Source organism: Muntiacus reevesi, chromosome 3 (genome assembly GCF_963930625.1).
Source record: "Muntiacus reevesi chromosome 3, mMunRee1.1, whole genome shotgun sequence".
In the NCBI taxonomy this organism is placed as follows: Eukaryota; Metazoa; Chordata; class Mammalia; order Artiodactyla; family Cervidae; genus Muntiacus; species Muntiacus reevesi.
Genome location: NC_089251.1, coordinates 73,665,087 through 73,680,907, shown reverse-complemented (window position 1 = coordinate 73,680,907; position 15,821 = coordinate 73,665,087). Strand labels below are relative to the sequence as shown.

Sequence of the window (15,821 nt, the reverse complement as noted above, 5' to 3'; positions counted from 1 at the left end):
CAACCATTTCATCCTCTGTCACCCCCTTCTCCTCCTGCTCTCAATCTTTCCCAGCATCAGGGTCTTTCCAATGAGTCAGCTCTTCACATCATATGGCCAAAGTATTGGAGCTTCAGCTTCAGCATCAGTCTTCCCAATGAATATTCAGGGTTGATTTCCTTTAGGATTGACTGGTTTGATCTCCTTGCTGCCCAAGTTACTCTCAAGGGTCTTCTCCAGCACCCCCCATTTGAAAGCATTTTGGGTGTTCTATTACTTTAGCCAAACACAATCCTACTTGGTACAAAGCTACCACCAAGTAAGTTCTTATTGAGCACAGGACAAGACAGGATTTTTTCATAAGATAACATCTCTTTTTTATTTATTTAGTTTGGCCATGCTGTGGAGCATGCAGAATATTAGTTCCCAGAACAGGGATTGAACTGATGCTCCCTGCGTTGGGAACATGGAGTCTTAACCACTGGACCACCAGAGAATTCCCAAGGCAAGATTTTTTAAAGTTGTTTTTCTGTTTAATTTTCACAACAACCTTAAAGCTGGGTGTTAATACTAATTAATTAATCTCCCAAATGAGTTTTGTTCATCCTATATCATCTGTTGGTTCTTACTGTATACCAGACACTGGGCAAGCATTGAGGCTTCAGTAGTGAGCAAGACAAACTACTTTTCTTCAACATTATGACAGTCTAGTGGTGGAAGCATACAAGTAAATGAAAATAAAACAATGTGATGATGATAATACTGTATAACCATTTTAAGATGTCATCATTTGTAAGATACACTGTACCATCAAGAAAAGTACTACTGCCATTAAACTGAGACAGGTCGCCTTAATAATTGTCCCACATGACATATGAACCAGTCACATCAACCTCCCATGACCTTGAAATTTTTTATTAGCTATGTCAAGGATTTCATAACATCCCCAGCCATAAGTTGCCTTGCTTCAAATGTGACAGGCCATCTTTTCAGACATATGTTATTAACAAAATATAACACAGATTTATCTATTTGATTCTGCCTTTCCTGTCTCATAAAGCACTTGGTTGTTAGCTGTGGAAGAAGCACAGAATGGTGATTCCTCTGATGGTGAATATATGTTTCATTAATATCAAATTTATGTCCTGCTACTCTGTTTAATGTCTTTCTTCATACTTAACAACTTTTTGTTCCTTTGCTAAAGCTTCCTTCTTGAAGGCAGTTTGAATGGCAGTTAAATTCAAGAAATAAAATTTTAGGAATGCATATAACTCTACTGAAGAGTGATAGCCAAGTTTATGCTTACGCAGGAAGTGACAACAATGTGGAACTGCCACCTGAGAAACAGTGATTATTAAATGCTCTTTTTTTGGCCACTTTTCACCACTTGAAGGATCTCGGTTCCCCAACCAGGGACTGAACCCAGTGAAAGCCCAGAATCCTAACCACTAGGCAACCAGGGAACTCCCCATAAGATGCTTTTGATTATAAGTACAGCTCCATCTCAGAGATGCAGAGGGGAAATGTACATCTTCCAGGGGCCAGAGGAGTGAGGAATGGGGAATGATTGCTTAATACAGATGGGGTTTCCTTTGGGGTGATGAGAATGTTCCAGAAATAAATCATATGAAGGCTGCACACATAGTGAATGGACTAAACGCCATTGGATTGGTGCATTTTTAAATGACTAATGTGGTAAGTTATATGTTATGTGTATTTTTGTTGTTTTTTTAGCTGCTAGGTCCTGTCTGACTCTTGTGACCCCACGGACTGTAACCCACCAGACTCCTCTGTCCGTGGAATTTCCCAGGCAAGAATAGTGGAGCGGGTTGCCATTTCCTTCTCCAGGGGATCTTCCCAACCTAGGTATGGAACCCGCATCTCCTGCATTGGCAGGCGGATTCTATACTGCTGAGTCACAAGGGAAGCCCATGAGTATTTTACCACAATAAAAAAGTATGTATTAGATTTGATGAAAATGGTAGCTTTTTTTTTTTTTTAACTACGTTCCAAGCGCTGTTCTAAGGACATTACATCCATAAGCAAATACGATCCCAGCAACAAGCCTCTACCATAGTTAATGATAATCACTGACGCCGATTGACCACAGACCATCAGCAGCTCAGTCAGGGCCCTCCCGGCACCAGTTCCCTTATCCTGCAGGGCAACCCTATAAAGTTCAGTCACTTCTGCCATAACGTTTGTTTTGAAAATACGAATCTGTTCCCTAAAGACTGGGATATGAGGGAACAATGTGAGTATAATGCAAGTTTCACTTTTGCTCATGTGAGATTTTGTCCATGAGAAACCCTAGGTCCAGGGTTGGCAACCATGGCCCTCTGGCCAGTGGCCTGTTTTTGTAAATAAAGCTTTATTGGACCCACAACATTCATCTGATTTATGTCTGGCCTATGGCTGCCTCCACACCACAATGGCTGAGTTAGATCATTGCAACAGAGACCGTATGGTATTGCAAAGCTGAAAGTATTTATTATCTGGCCTTTTAAGGACAGTTTGCTGAGTCCTATGTTCCGTGACCCCGGAGAACTGCACCCCGCTGAACCAAGCCACAGAGAGAAAGCACGCCAGCTCTCCAACAGGAAAGATGGTCAGTAACCAGACGGCTACAATGCAAGGCCTGAGGGGGTACACAAAGGGGGCTCATCAGGACTGCGGATCCGGAAAGGCTCCTCCTAGCTGCTGAACCCCCCAAAACGCCAGGCTTAAATTCCAGAGTCAGGCAAGGGGTCAAAGGCCCGGTGGCAGGAGAGCACCAGTTCACTTATCCTTCATAGCAACCCTAAGAAGTTCAGTCAGTTCTGCCATAACGGTTGTTTCGAAAATACGAATCTGTTCCCTAAAGACTGGGATATGAGGGCTGCATTTCCCTGTGGCCTGTCCCTGAATGGGGGGCATTGGCCATCACTCTGGGCCCTGGTCGATCCCCTGACCGAGCCCCTTTCCTTCCCTCCTGCCCTGCCCCCACCACCAGCCTTCCTCAGAGTTGGCTCCACATTCCAGCAGACAGCAGCCTGATGGCAGATGAGACCATTTGAATTTGGAGAACAAGAGCATTCCTACATCTCCTGGCTGACTTGACCCTCAGCCAGGCTCTAATTCCCCCAGACGTGGTAAGCCCCTGTTCTCCATCCTTTGTGGTTTCATTTTAGGAACATCAGGAACTGAGACCAAGGAGAAAGATTGCTCCTGGAAGGAACCAGAAACGAGTGCGCAAGTTCCTCGTGGTCTTCACTTTCTGCAATTCAACTAAGCTCATCAAGTGAGAGGACGCATCCTGAGCCGCAGCGGCGGGTCCGTGCTGGGCTCTGTGGAGGAGGCGTGGCACTTAGGGGACCCCTCTCAGAACCGCATGAGGAAAGGTGCATCAGAGGCAGCACCCGAGCTGTGGAGTCAGGCGGACCTGGGTCCCCCTCTTCCCTTTGCCGCCTGCTTTGTGATCCTGGGCAAGTCACTCGATCTCTCTGAACCTCAGTTCCCTATCCATGGAATGAGGATCCAGGGTCTGCTTCCTGGTTCCTCCGAGGATTAGGTGAGATGACCCTTGCCTGCCGGGGAACCCTGGGAGTTGCCCCTTCCTTTCTTCTCCTGCTTTCGATGGATCCGTTACACTGAGCAGATGGTGACACAGAGCTGAAATTGCAAGACACCTTTATTTTTGCTTTTATTTGATGGTAGAAGTTCTGTCCTGTGACCCTTCTGTTTATTTTTAGATAGTACAGACTCACAAAATGCAGTTTTAATTATTAGTAAGATACTTAGAACGTCCAGTCCCATGAAAGAGCCCATGAATTTAATTCAGAAGTACAGTTCCCCTCCCCTGGCTACCTGCCAGCCATCTGAGCAGGGGACTGGCCTCCTCTTTCTCCTTTACTTCTTCTCTATCTCTTTGGCTATTATTTTGGACTTCACTGGAGTTGGGGAGGGAGACAAACAAGGAGGAGAGGAAAGGGGCCGATGGGCCTCACCTATTCTGTTGGTGTCAGCGTTAGTTCTCTGGGCAGCCTTATTAGACAGAGTCTCATAGCAGCCCACGTGAACCTGTATCTGTTTCCTGGAGCTGCGTAACAAATTACTGCAAACCAGGTGGGTATTCCTTGTGGTTCAGCTGATAAAGACTCTGCCCGCAATGCGGGAGACCTGGGTTTGATCCCTGGGTTGGGAAGATCCCCTGGAGAAGGGAAAGGCTACCCACTCCAGTGTTCTGGCCTGGAGAATTCCATGGGGTCACAAACAGTTGGACATGACTGAGACTGAGCGACTTTCACTTTCAGAGACAGGTAGCTTAAAACAATAGGAGTTTATTCTCTCAAGTACTGGAGGTTAGAATTCTGAAGTCAGGTAACAGCAGCTCCCTTTGAAGGCTCTAGGCAAGAATCCTTCCTTGTTTCTTCCCAGTTTCTGTCAGTCACCAGAACTCCTTGGCCTGTAACAGCAACCCTCCAATCTCTGCCTTCATCAGCTGCGGCCCTCTCCCTTGACCCCTGGGTCCTTGTGTCTCTGTCTCTCCCAGATTTAGGGCCTGCTCTTCTCCATCATGACTTTGTCTTAAGTTGATTTAATCTCCAAAGACCCTGCTTCTGAATATGGTCACACACACACACACAAAAGAAGAAATAAATAATAAATAAGAAAGAAATCCCGTGTCCCATGGGATACATCCACACATCCTTTCTCCCAGAAGACTCAGCCACTTTAGGTTAACCTCAACTCAGCCCCCTCTCCTTCAGCTCGTTCACTGAGCAGCCGGCCAGCTGTCTCTAACCCTTCAGGTTTCGGGGGGAGTCAGGCATCAGTCCCCCTGCCCCAACATGTGGGGATCCCATCCTCACCTCCCCAAGAAGCTCAGACAAAGCCTTCCTATTGGTTGATATGAGAGGCAGAAACCTTCCACTCCCCTTCCTTGAAAGGGGAGGAGCATAACGTCAACAATTCAGTCAACAAATTCTTTCCGCCAAATTCTCCTCGTTCATCTCCGAGAACCTGACTCTCAACCTCAAGAAGAACTGTAAGATTTGCCAAGTTTATAAAATATCTCTTTTTAATTTGCATTTTGCTGCGGTGACTCTGGGAACCGATGCCTGTCATCTAAAGAACTCAGCAGACACTTCCATCGTAACATCCCCTGTCACCCCTCTCCAGGATCGAGGAATTGGAGACCAGACAGCCCTTCACAGATGGCCTCCGCGGTTGCCAGCCAGGCCTTCTCCAGGAGAGAGAGGCCTGTAGGCGTGGCCCCCAGCCAGGTCCTGCCTGCTCTGGGGCCACCCCTCCTGTTAGCAGAACCCCAACAGTGTGGAGGAAAAGAAGTCCAGCGCACCTGGTAGGTTATCACTTCCTCCATCTGTAACCTTATGCGGACTGTTTGCTTCATTGACCTGCATTTTCCTCACCGTAAAATAGAGAGAAAAACAATAATAATGCAGCCAGGGTTGAGAACCATCGCTACCCTCTCAAACCTTGGGAGGAGGGATACGCCTTCGTTGTTTTTTTGTTTTTTTAAATTGCTAAAAGAGAAAGCAACTTTATTTTTAAATGCCAAACTGCCAGGGTGGGGCGATGCTGTCAGATTTCCACACCACCTTTGCCTGCCTACAACCACTGCCTCAACATTCTCGCAACTGCTTCAGTAAAGCCACGCTCTGGCTCAAAATGTTTCTTTGCCTTTCTGGAAAATTCTGTTCCCAGGAAACTCCCTCCTGAGTGAGGGCATCTTGCTCTCAATGCTTTGCTGTCTCAGCATCAAGCAGTTTTGCTTAGATGTCATCACATAACAAAGAATTTTTCAGAAGGACTGGAGGAGCCCTTCCCTAGGAGGCCACGGCTGTAGCAGAGAACAAGTGGAAAGGGTGCTGGATTTGGGAACCAGGTTCCCGCAACCGAGTTCCGACACTGCCGCTAACTAGCTCCTCCCTCTGAGGCTCAACTTCCACATCTGTGAAATGGGGGTGGCCCCAGTGACCCTCCCCCCCCACCCCGCCCCCAAGCCCCTCCCCGCTCTGGCCCTCTGAGACATCAGAAGTTGCTTCGAGCTGAACACAGCTGGGCCTGAGTGCAGCCACCTCCGGGCTCTGCTTCCTGGGGCCTCCGCCAAACCCCGGGCTTCCTGCCTGGTGAGCCGCGGGCACAAGGGGCCTTCACAGTCTCCGCGTGGTTTTCCTGGGGAGCGGGGTGAGGAGGCGGGAGCCTCACAGAGCTAACACAAGGCTCCGTCTGTGTCCCAGGCGAGGGAGGGTGGACAGAGCAGCCCAAGGGGACTCTACCTTGCCTCTGGATTTTTCCGTGGACTCTTTCAGAACCTTTCGTTTGATCATCAAAGAACCCTGCAGCAGTGGAGACTTAATAAGGACAATTAGTTTCATTTCACATCTGAGAAAGTTGGAGTGCCCTGAGGCAAAGTGATGCTGGAGGATACAGTACCTCAGAGCGGTCAAGAGCATCAGCTGTGCCACCACTTGACCTTTCTAAGCCTCAATTTTCTCACCCAAGAGAGTAAATACTCTTAAATGCTCTGGCAGGCCTGCCTGTGCTGTGTGGTGAGGGAGGCTTAGGGGTCACCTCTGGGCAGAAAGTGGGACCCAGGAACCAAGTCAATGCAAACGCAGAACCTAAAGATTTATGATGGGCCACGTAGTGTTCTAGAACTTTCTCTACTTCATCTCCTGTCACCCTCAGAGCTGCCCTGTCAGTCAGGCATACTTCGCCCTGTTTGGCAGAGAGGAGTGGCTGAGGGTCCACACACACAGCCAGGTGTCAAACTCAGGTTCCTGTTCTTATTTTTCCACTGCCCTGTGCTGCCCCTTTGGAGGAGGGTTCAGCTCAAGAGGCAAGTGCTGATTCTCCTCCAGACAGATGGCCCCAGGCAGAGGCCCCAGGAAACCAGGGAAGGAAACCGTTGAGTTTGAGAAACCTGTGCTTTGAGATTATCTCCTTTTTTCAGACCAGCAGGAGTTTTTATAGAGAAATTTTACAAGGATTAAAGAGCTACATACTTTAAAATTTTTTTTATTTATTTATTTTAATTGGAGACTAATTACTTTACAATATCATGGTGGCTTTTGCCATAAAGAAACTAGAAGAGAAACATTCAACAAACCTCTGGAGGGAGAATGTCTTTTTTAAACCTGGAATCATCGATGAAATCACAAATGAAAGATTAGCAGGTTTGACTACAGAGAAATCACATTTTCTGCATTTAACAAAAAGAGTGAAAAGGGGCAAATGGGAATAAATACTGACAACAAATAAGGGAAATAAAAGGCTATTGTCTCTTTTTATTTATTTATACTCTGTCTCCTTCCTAAAAAGTCTTGAGGAGGGAATATTTCATAAAGAGTACATGCAAACTGATAGTTTAAAAATAAGTACAGGACTGGACTTCTCTGATGAACCAGTTAAGAATCTGTCTTCCAACGCAGGGGACATGGGTCTGATCCCTTAGTTTCCATGATGGAACTAAGATTCTGTCACGGGGCAACTCAGCCTATATGTTGCAATTAAGACCTGATGCAGCCAAGAAAAAATACACAGAGGGCCTTATATACAAAAACCCAAGAAGCATAAAGAAGCAATTTACATAAAACAAATTATGACTAGTAAATGTGTTCATAGAAAAATGTCCAACCCAGCTAATCACCAAAGGAACACAAAGTTACATAGAAAAAAATTTCAACTAACACCCAGTGCACATGCAGAGATAACAATTACACTTTATAATTCGTAAGGAAAATATGGTGACAGATACTCAGAACTATAAAAATATTTGTTTTCTTCAACAAAGTAATCTTACTATTGGAGATTTATGGTAAAGATTCTAAAATATGGAAAACAGTACATGAAGGTATTCACTGCAGCATCAAAAACAAACTCAAAAGAGCTGAAAATTGAAAATGGCCTAAATGTCTTAAAGCAGAGAAGTGCTTAACTAAAGCTTATAAAAGTTCACAGAGGCTTATGGTAAAAAAAAGAAAAAAAATGCCTACAACAAAATGTTAAGTTTAAAAAGCAGGCTATAGAATCATAGCATTCACAATATATAATTCATAGTATGACTATTGCTATGTATGCATACCGATATGAGACAAATAGGTCTGCCCCCAACATATTTCAGGGCTTGGGGCATGGGGTACAAATGAAGCCCACATGCCAAATGCCTAAATATTAAATTATTTATTAAATATGTATGCGATTGATTTAATAATTTATTATAATATTAAATTAAATGTAATAGTTAATGTATTAAATTAAGTTAATAATTAGGCATTTAAATTACTATAAATTAAATATAACAATATTAAATATTTAAAGTGTTACTTATTACATATAAAATTATTAAATAATTCATGCAAATTGTCAAATATTCTCCTATTTTGTGATAAGTTAAGATGCCTGTGATAATCCCTAAAGCAACCCTTAAGAAAATAATTCAACAGATAGTTTTGAAAACAAAGAAATTAAGATGGTATGCTATAAGAATATTTAACACAAAAGAAGGCAGTAAATGAGAAACAGAGGAACAAAACAGACATGAGACATATCAAAAACAAACAGCAAATAGTAGATGTAAATCCAATCATATCAATAATTTTTTTAATAATAATTATTATGGACTGAAAATTTGTCTCCCCCAAAATTAATATGTTGGAGCCCTAATCCCAATGGGTAAGTTATTTGGAGGTGATTAGATTTTAAATAGATCATGAGTATGGGGCTCCCATGATGGGATTAGTATCCTTATAAAAAGAGAAAGAGAGACCAGTCACTTTGTCTGCCATATGGGGAGGCAGGAAGAAGGCAGATGCCTCCACGCCAAGAAGAGGCCCTTTACCAGGAACTGAATCTGTCAGAGCCTGGAGCTTGGACTTCCTAGGCTCCTGAGCTATGAGAAATACCTATGTGTTTTTTAAGCCACCCAGTCTATGGTATTTGTTTATAGAAGACCAAAGTGGGACTTCCCTGGTGGTTGAGTGGTTGAGAACCCACCTTCCAATGCAGGGAACGTAGGCTCAATCCGTGATGGGAAACTAAGATTCCCACATGCCTTGGAGCAACAAAGCCAGGCACTGCACTAGAGAAGCTCAAGTGCCTCAATGAAGACCCAGAACAGCCCCCCAAAAAAGAAGCTGGAGCTAAGACAGTTACATTGAATCATATCAGTGTTATTCATAATAGCTCCAAACTAAAGACCCAGAACAGCCCCCCCCCAAAAGAAACCAGAGAGAGCAAAGACAATTACATTGAATCATAGCAGTGTTATTCTTAATAGTTCCAAACTAAAAATAACTCAAATGTCCATCAACTAATGAATAGATAACAATGGAATACTAGTCAGCAATGAAAAAGTAATGAGCTACTGACACAAGTTATAACATGGGTAAGCCTCAAAATATTTATGCTAAATGAAAGAAGCCATACACAAAAGAACACATATTGTATGATTCCATTTATACCAACATATCCAAACAGGCAAATCTTTTGGCAAGCTGGGACTGGTAGTTTAACAGCAATTGACTGGAAATGGCCCAATAGCTTTCTAGGGGGTGATAGACACTTTCTAACACTAAATTATGATTATGGTTATAATGATGCACAACTCTGTAAATTTACTAAAAATCACTGAATTATGAGCTTAAAATTGGTGAAATTTGTGGTATATAAATCATACCTCAATAAAATTATTTTTGTAATATGCTAAAAAGTTTTAACCTGTGCTGCAAATGATACCATCAAGAAAATGAAAAGACTACCCACAGAATAAGATAAAATATGCAGAAAGCATATATCTGACAAAGGGCTTGTATCCAGAATACAAAAAGAACTCTTGCAATTCAATAATAAAAAGATAAAAGACCCAAATAAAAATGGGCAAAGGATCAAAACAGATATTTCTCCAGAGAAGATATGCAAATAGACAATGAATACATGAAAAGATGCCCAGCATCATTAGGCATTGCTGCTGCTGCTGCTAAGTCGCTTCAGTCATGTCCGACTCTGTGCGACCCCATAGACGGCAGCCCAGCAGACTCCACCGTCCCTGGGATTCTCCAGGCAAGAACACTGGAGTGGGTTGCCATTTCCTTCTCCAATGCATGAAAGTGAAAAGTAAAAGCGAAGTCGCTCAGTCGTGTCCTACTCTTAGCGACCCCATGGACTGCAGCCTACCAGGCTCCTCCGACCATGGGATTTTCTAGGCAAGAGTACTGGAGTGGGGTGCCATTGCCTTCTCCTAACCAGCTATACCCCAATACAAAATAAAAAGTTTAAAATACAAAAAAACAAAAGCACAAAACCAGATGAGATACCCACTAGGAAGGGTATAATAAAAAAAGAGGATAAAAAAGTGTTAGCAAGGGTGTAGAATCCTCAAAGACAGCCGGAGGGAATGTAAAATGGTGCAGTCACTCTAGAATGGGGGTCCTCAACCTCCTGACTGTGGACTGGTACAGCTGGAGGTGAGCGGCCGGCAGGCAAGCAAGTGAAGCTTCATCTGCCGCTCCCTATCACTCCCCATCGTTTGCATTACCGCCTGAACCATTGGTCGCATTGTCTTCCACGAAACCGGTTCTTGGTGCCAAAAAGCTTAGGGACCACTGCTTTAGAAAACAGCTTGTCGGTTCCTCAAATTGTTAACATGAAGTTTCCTTATGACCCAGAAATTCCATCCAGGATAATGCTCAAGAGAAATGAAAACATGTGTCTAATAAAAATCTCATAACTGCAGTATTTGTTACAGCCCCAAAGTGGAAACAACCCAAATGTCCTTCAATGGCTAAATGAATAAATTAAATGTGATATACCCATATATTTTATTCATCAACAAAAAACAAGGAAGTACTGATATATGCTGCATCATGGATGAATCTTGAAAATTATGCTAAGTGCAAAGAACTAGTCACTAAGGACCAAATATTGATCAGGCAAATCTTGAGAGAGAGAATGTAGCCCTAGTGGTTACCTAGGACTGGGAGGAAGGGCGTGGTTTGGAGGAAAATGAGGAATGAATACTAATAGGTACAGTATTTCTTTTGAGGGTGACAAAAATGTTCTAAAATTGACTGTGGGGATGGTTGCAGAACTTTGTGGACATACTGAAAATTACTGAATTGTACACTTTAAATGGGTGAATTATATGGTATATGAATTATATCTCAGTAAAGGTGTAAAAGCAAAACAACAGTATACATTGCTGTTGCCAATATCACTGCTATATTCCCAGAATCCTCACATCATTGTTTTCTTGATGTCTTCTCAGTTCTTCCCAGAACAGCCCTTTGGCTCTTTTTGCAACCCTCCCATCATGTCTTGGAAGGATCAGTGGGCAGAGGGTCAGTAGACAGGTGCAAGACCCAGTCCGAGTAGCCTGGCTTGGGTAGCTCGCAGATCCTCTTTGGAGTCTAGTTTCCATGACTTTCCTTCCTGATTTGTTTTCTCATTCATTCAACAGGTATGTTTCAGTCATTCATCAGAACAAACACTTACTGAGCTCACTGTGTCCTGGTACTCCTCTAGGTGGCAGGGATACAGCAGTGAATAGGACAGCTGCCCTCCTGGAGCAGGGGGAGGAGGAAACACAAATAAGAACATTACTTCGATAAGTACACTGCAGAAGCACGTGTGTCTGACTCCTTGTGGCTTCCAGGTAGTAAAGAATCCGCCTGCCAATGCAGGAGACACCAGTTCGATTCCTGGGTCGGGAAGAACCCCTGGAAGAGGAAATGGCAACCCACTCCAGCATTCTTGCCAGAAAACCCCATGGACAGAGGAGCCTGGTGGGCTACAGTCCATGGGGTCACAAACAGTTGGACATAAGTGAGCAACTGAACACTCAGCGCTGGCTCCTTGAGGTCAGAAACATGCCCGGCTTCTCCTCCTGCTAAAGCTCATACAGAGAGGCACCTGTAGGTCGTGAATTCACTTGGTACTTAAACTGGATAATTCCTTGATAAATCGTTACAAATAATGCTGTGAGATTTGATTCCCAAAGGAGTATTCCTATAATAGAAGGGAAGAGATCTTAAGTCACCTACTCATTCGTTCATTCATACATACATACAAGTGCTTTGAGCATCTTATAATAGTTAAATCATTTTGTCTTCCAGTAATAGAAACCTAATTTAAACTGTCTTAAGCATAAAAAGGAATTTGTCGGTTAAAATAACTAAAAAGGTACAAGGGCCACTTGATCCAGGTGTGCACACGGCATCATCAAGAACACCTCTCAACCCAGTCTTCCTCTGACTGGCTCCATTCCTGAGTGAGTGCTCCTTTGGTGGAGGCAAAATGGCTGTAGACTGTCCCAGAACCTCATCTTCCAGTTCAATACTGCATGAATAGTGAGCTCTTTGTCCCCTAATTTCCCTCTCTTAGGCTCCCTCTGCCCTTTACCCCCAAAGTCCTGCCTGGGCTTCTATTGAATTGAGTTCAGTCTTGAACTAATCACTGCAGTCAGAGAATGAAATGAGCTAATTCCTAAATCACAGGGCCTGGGCATTTGCCATGGGTGGGAGCAGTCAGCCCAGTCTGAAGCACAATGGCTGAAAGCATGGTAGAGGGTGGCTCTCAAAGGAAGAGTGATGTTTCCAGAAACAGCACAAACTGGAGAACAGATGCTTCATAAACAAACAAAAATAACCCATGTCCCCACACACTGATACCAGGCCCATCAATTACTGTGTTACTTATATTTGTCTTACTTATATCACTGTCTTACTTGTATTTGTCATGCATACAGGACATGAGAGAAAGATGACAGGGATTTAGAGAATATGCAGCAGCAATTCAGATAGTGGGGGATTATCTTCCCATATGGAGAACCAAGGATCACCTCATGGAAGAGGTAGCATGTGAACTTGACTTTGAAGGATGAGTGAAGTTTTTCATAGGTATCCATGAGAGGGGGCACTCCAGGCTGGGAGAACTGTGTGACCTAAGGCTTGGGGAAAGTCAGTGATTCAGTGTAGCCAGAACACAGGCCCAGGAAGAAGTGATGTAGCCTATGAGGAAGGAGGTGGAAGCAGGGATCAGATCTCAGGGGCCTCGGGTGCCTAAGCTCTTTAGCTTAGATGACAGTCTAGGGAAAGCAGGAAACCACTGAAGCTTGTGACCATGGCAGGGATATCACCTGGGACATTAACCTGCTCAAATCCCTTAAAAAGGGGAAAACACAAAGAGCAACCAGTTAAGACACTGCAGACATGGTTTAAGCAAAAAGTAAGAGAATCTGGAAGTCCCTGGCACCTCCAACCCAGCATGTCTAAGACAGAAGCCAGCCAGCTTGACTTCCCCATGCCCCTTCTCTACCCAGGTTTTCTGCCTTAATGAATGGCATCATCATCCCCATGTGTCATCCAGGACTCCCCTCCTCTCGCATTTCCCCGTCAATGAACTCATCCACGAAGCCAGTCCTTTTTCCCTCCTAAATGTTTCTTGAATGTACTTGTCTCGTTCCTCTGCACCACCTTACCCCTCAGGCCATCATCATTTGTTCCTTGGATGGCTCCAACGGCCTCCTAACTGACCTCCCAGCCTCCAGCCTCATCCCTTTTCAACTGTTGGTTCAGCAGCTAGTCATTGGTTTCAATTTCAGCCAGCTGGGGACTCCCTGAGGACCAACCGCCTGCAGGATGTGGTTTCCAGCCTCACATCTTCGGCACCCCCAGCCATTCTGAGCTGTATTCGACTCACCGAGTGGAGCTGATCTCTTTCCCCTCTGGACAAGCACAGGCTGCTTCCTCTCTCCCCACACTAACCTCCCACCTCCTTTGTTCCTGGTGTAGGAGCTGGAGGGCTGTTCCTGGTGGGAATGTGTTTGGGAGGCTGGGAGACAAGAGCCAAGAGTGGGTGGAGAGCTGTAAGTTCCCTGTGCTGGACGTGTTCCGTGTCTGCCTGGTACTTGCCTTCTCCCAGGAAAAGCAGTGCCCCCACGCCTGTGTTTTGGAAACTGCTCCCCACACTCACCTGTGTGGTCCAATGGGAGCTGCCGTTTCACATGGTCTCACCTCCCTGTCATAGGGATTCATTGTGAGGTGGATGACCTAACTGACCCAGTCGTGTCCCTCTCCAAAAGTTTTCTAACTGGAGCTATGGGGAAATGGCCTCTTTCCTTTTCGGCTGTGGGACTGAAAAGCTAGATTGTGGAGCTCCAACCTGCCAGGTGCCCTGCCTTGTGGCAAAAGGTAACATTCAGAGAGAGATGAAAACGACAGGCTGAGGGAGAGGTCCTGACCAGGTTCTGGCCACTTTTAAGATCCAGGGTGGTCATTAACTTGCCATCTCATAGAGCAGTGCTTCCCAGACTTTCTGTGGAGAAGAGTCAGATTTTTTTTTGCCCAGTCTTACTATAAATCATAATTTTGGTTAAACACAATACAAAACTTAAAAAAAAAATCCTGCACACATTTTTCAAACCTCGGTTTCTAGTGTTATATTCAACTAACAATTTGTCAATTTGTTATAAAAATCTGTCAACACTTGATCCCAATTTCTGTACTCACCTTGTCATGGACTGTATCAAACAGCCAGTCTGTGGCCCACACTTTGACTAGCCCTGCCCCAGAGAACTTCGTCCACTCTGGCTGGCCCGAGCTCTGCGTTCCAGCTGGTAGCAAGGGGAAAACAAAGGAAGTGTAAGGCAAAAAAATTGTTTTTAAAGAAGTAATGCAGTCCAAGGGGGAGGAGAGGTCAGGGAAGGAAGGACTAGGAGTTTGGAATTAGCAGATGTAAACTAGTATATATAGGATGGATAAACAACAAAGTCCTACTGTTTAGCACAGGAAACCATATTCTATATCCTGTGATAAGCCATAATGGAAAAGATATACAAGAGTTATGTATGTGAATATATACACACATATATATAAGTACAACAGAATCATTTTGTTGTACAGCAGAAATTAACACATTGTAAATAAACTGTACTTCAATTAAAAAAATAAAAAAGAAGTAATGCCAAAGTTGTACACATCCCTTTCATTCCATTCTACTGGTGAAAAATGTGGTCACACTCAGTTGCAAGGAAGACCAGGAGAGATAGTTCCTAGTTGGGTGGACTTGTGCCGTTACTAAAAAATTCCATTACTAAAAAGATAAAGGGCAAGATGGTTATGGGAGACCACAGTTTCTGCCACAAACTCCTAAGAGTCACCAGGAGCCTGCCCTCAGGGGCTGACTCTGTGCTTGGGGGTGCGGGAGGCTTGGCTACATAGGGACTGTATTTCAGATATCTGCCATCCTCTGCAGCGAGCTACCCCAGGTTTAGTCACTTAAAATGACAACCATTTTCCAGGTTTATGATTTTGCTGGTCAGCAATGTGGCTGACTTCATTGGTGGCCCTGCCAAAAGTATTGCCCGGGGTCTCTCACCCAGCTGCAGTCATCTGGTGGTCTGATTCGGGCTGGATAGGCTAAGATGTCTTTACACACGCATCTAGCAGTTGTCAGTCTTCCAGCTGGGATGCTTCGGTTTTCCATGTGGGCTCTTCAGGAGATGAGCTCAGGCTCACTCACATCCTCGTTTCCACTCCAGCCACAACCAGAGAGAGGGCAAACCTCACACCAAGGAGGGTTTCAAGCCTCTGCTTGCATCACATTTGCGAATGGCCCACTGGCCAAAACAAGGCACATCTCCAAGCTGAGATTCAAGGAGAGGAGAGAGGACATGACTTCTTGATGAGAAGAGTGGTGATGTGACATCACTAAGGATCATGGGAGGGATGCTTCATAACATCTTCACAAAGAGCCTTCCATGGGAACTTCAGCTTCCACCTACAGGACCAGGAATGTCCACCGTTGTTCAGGCTCTTGTGGTCCCAAGGGAAAATAATCCC

General features: G+C 44.5%; 1 long non-coding RNA gene across 1 annotated transcript; it reads right to left on the bottom strand.

Annotated features, from left to right (window-relative positions):
• Positions 1 to 7,032: 7,032 nt before the first annotated feature.
• On the bottom strand, positions 7,033 to 15,583 carry LOC136162937 (uncharacterized). Its single transcript, XR_010662177.1, has 3 exons — positions 15,358 to 15,583; positions 14,490 to 14,593; positions 7,033 to 11,543 (listed from the first exon to the last, which is right to left on the bottom strand). It is a non-coding gene; the product is annotated as an uncharacterized lncRNA (long non-coding RNA).
• Between the last annotated feature and the right edge of the window lie 238 nt (positions 15,584 to 15,821).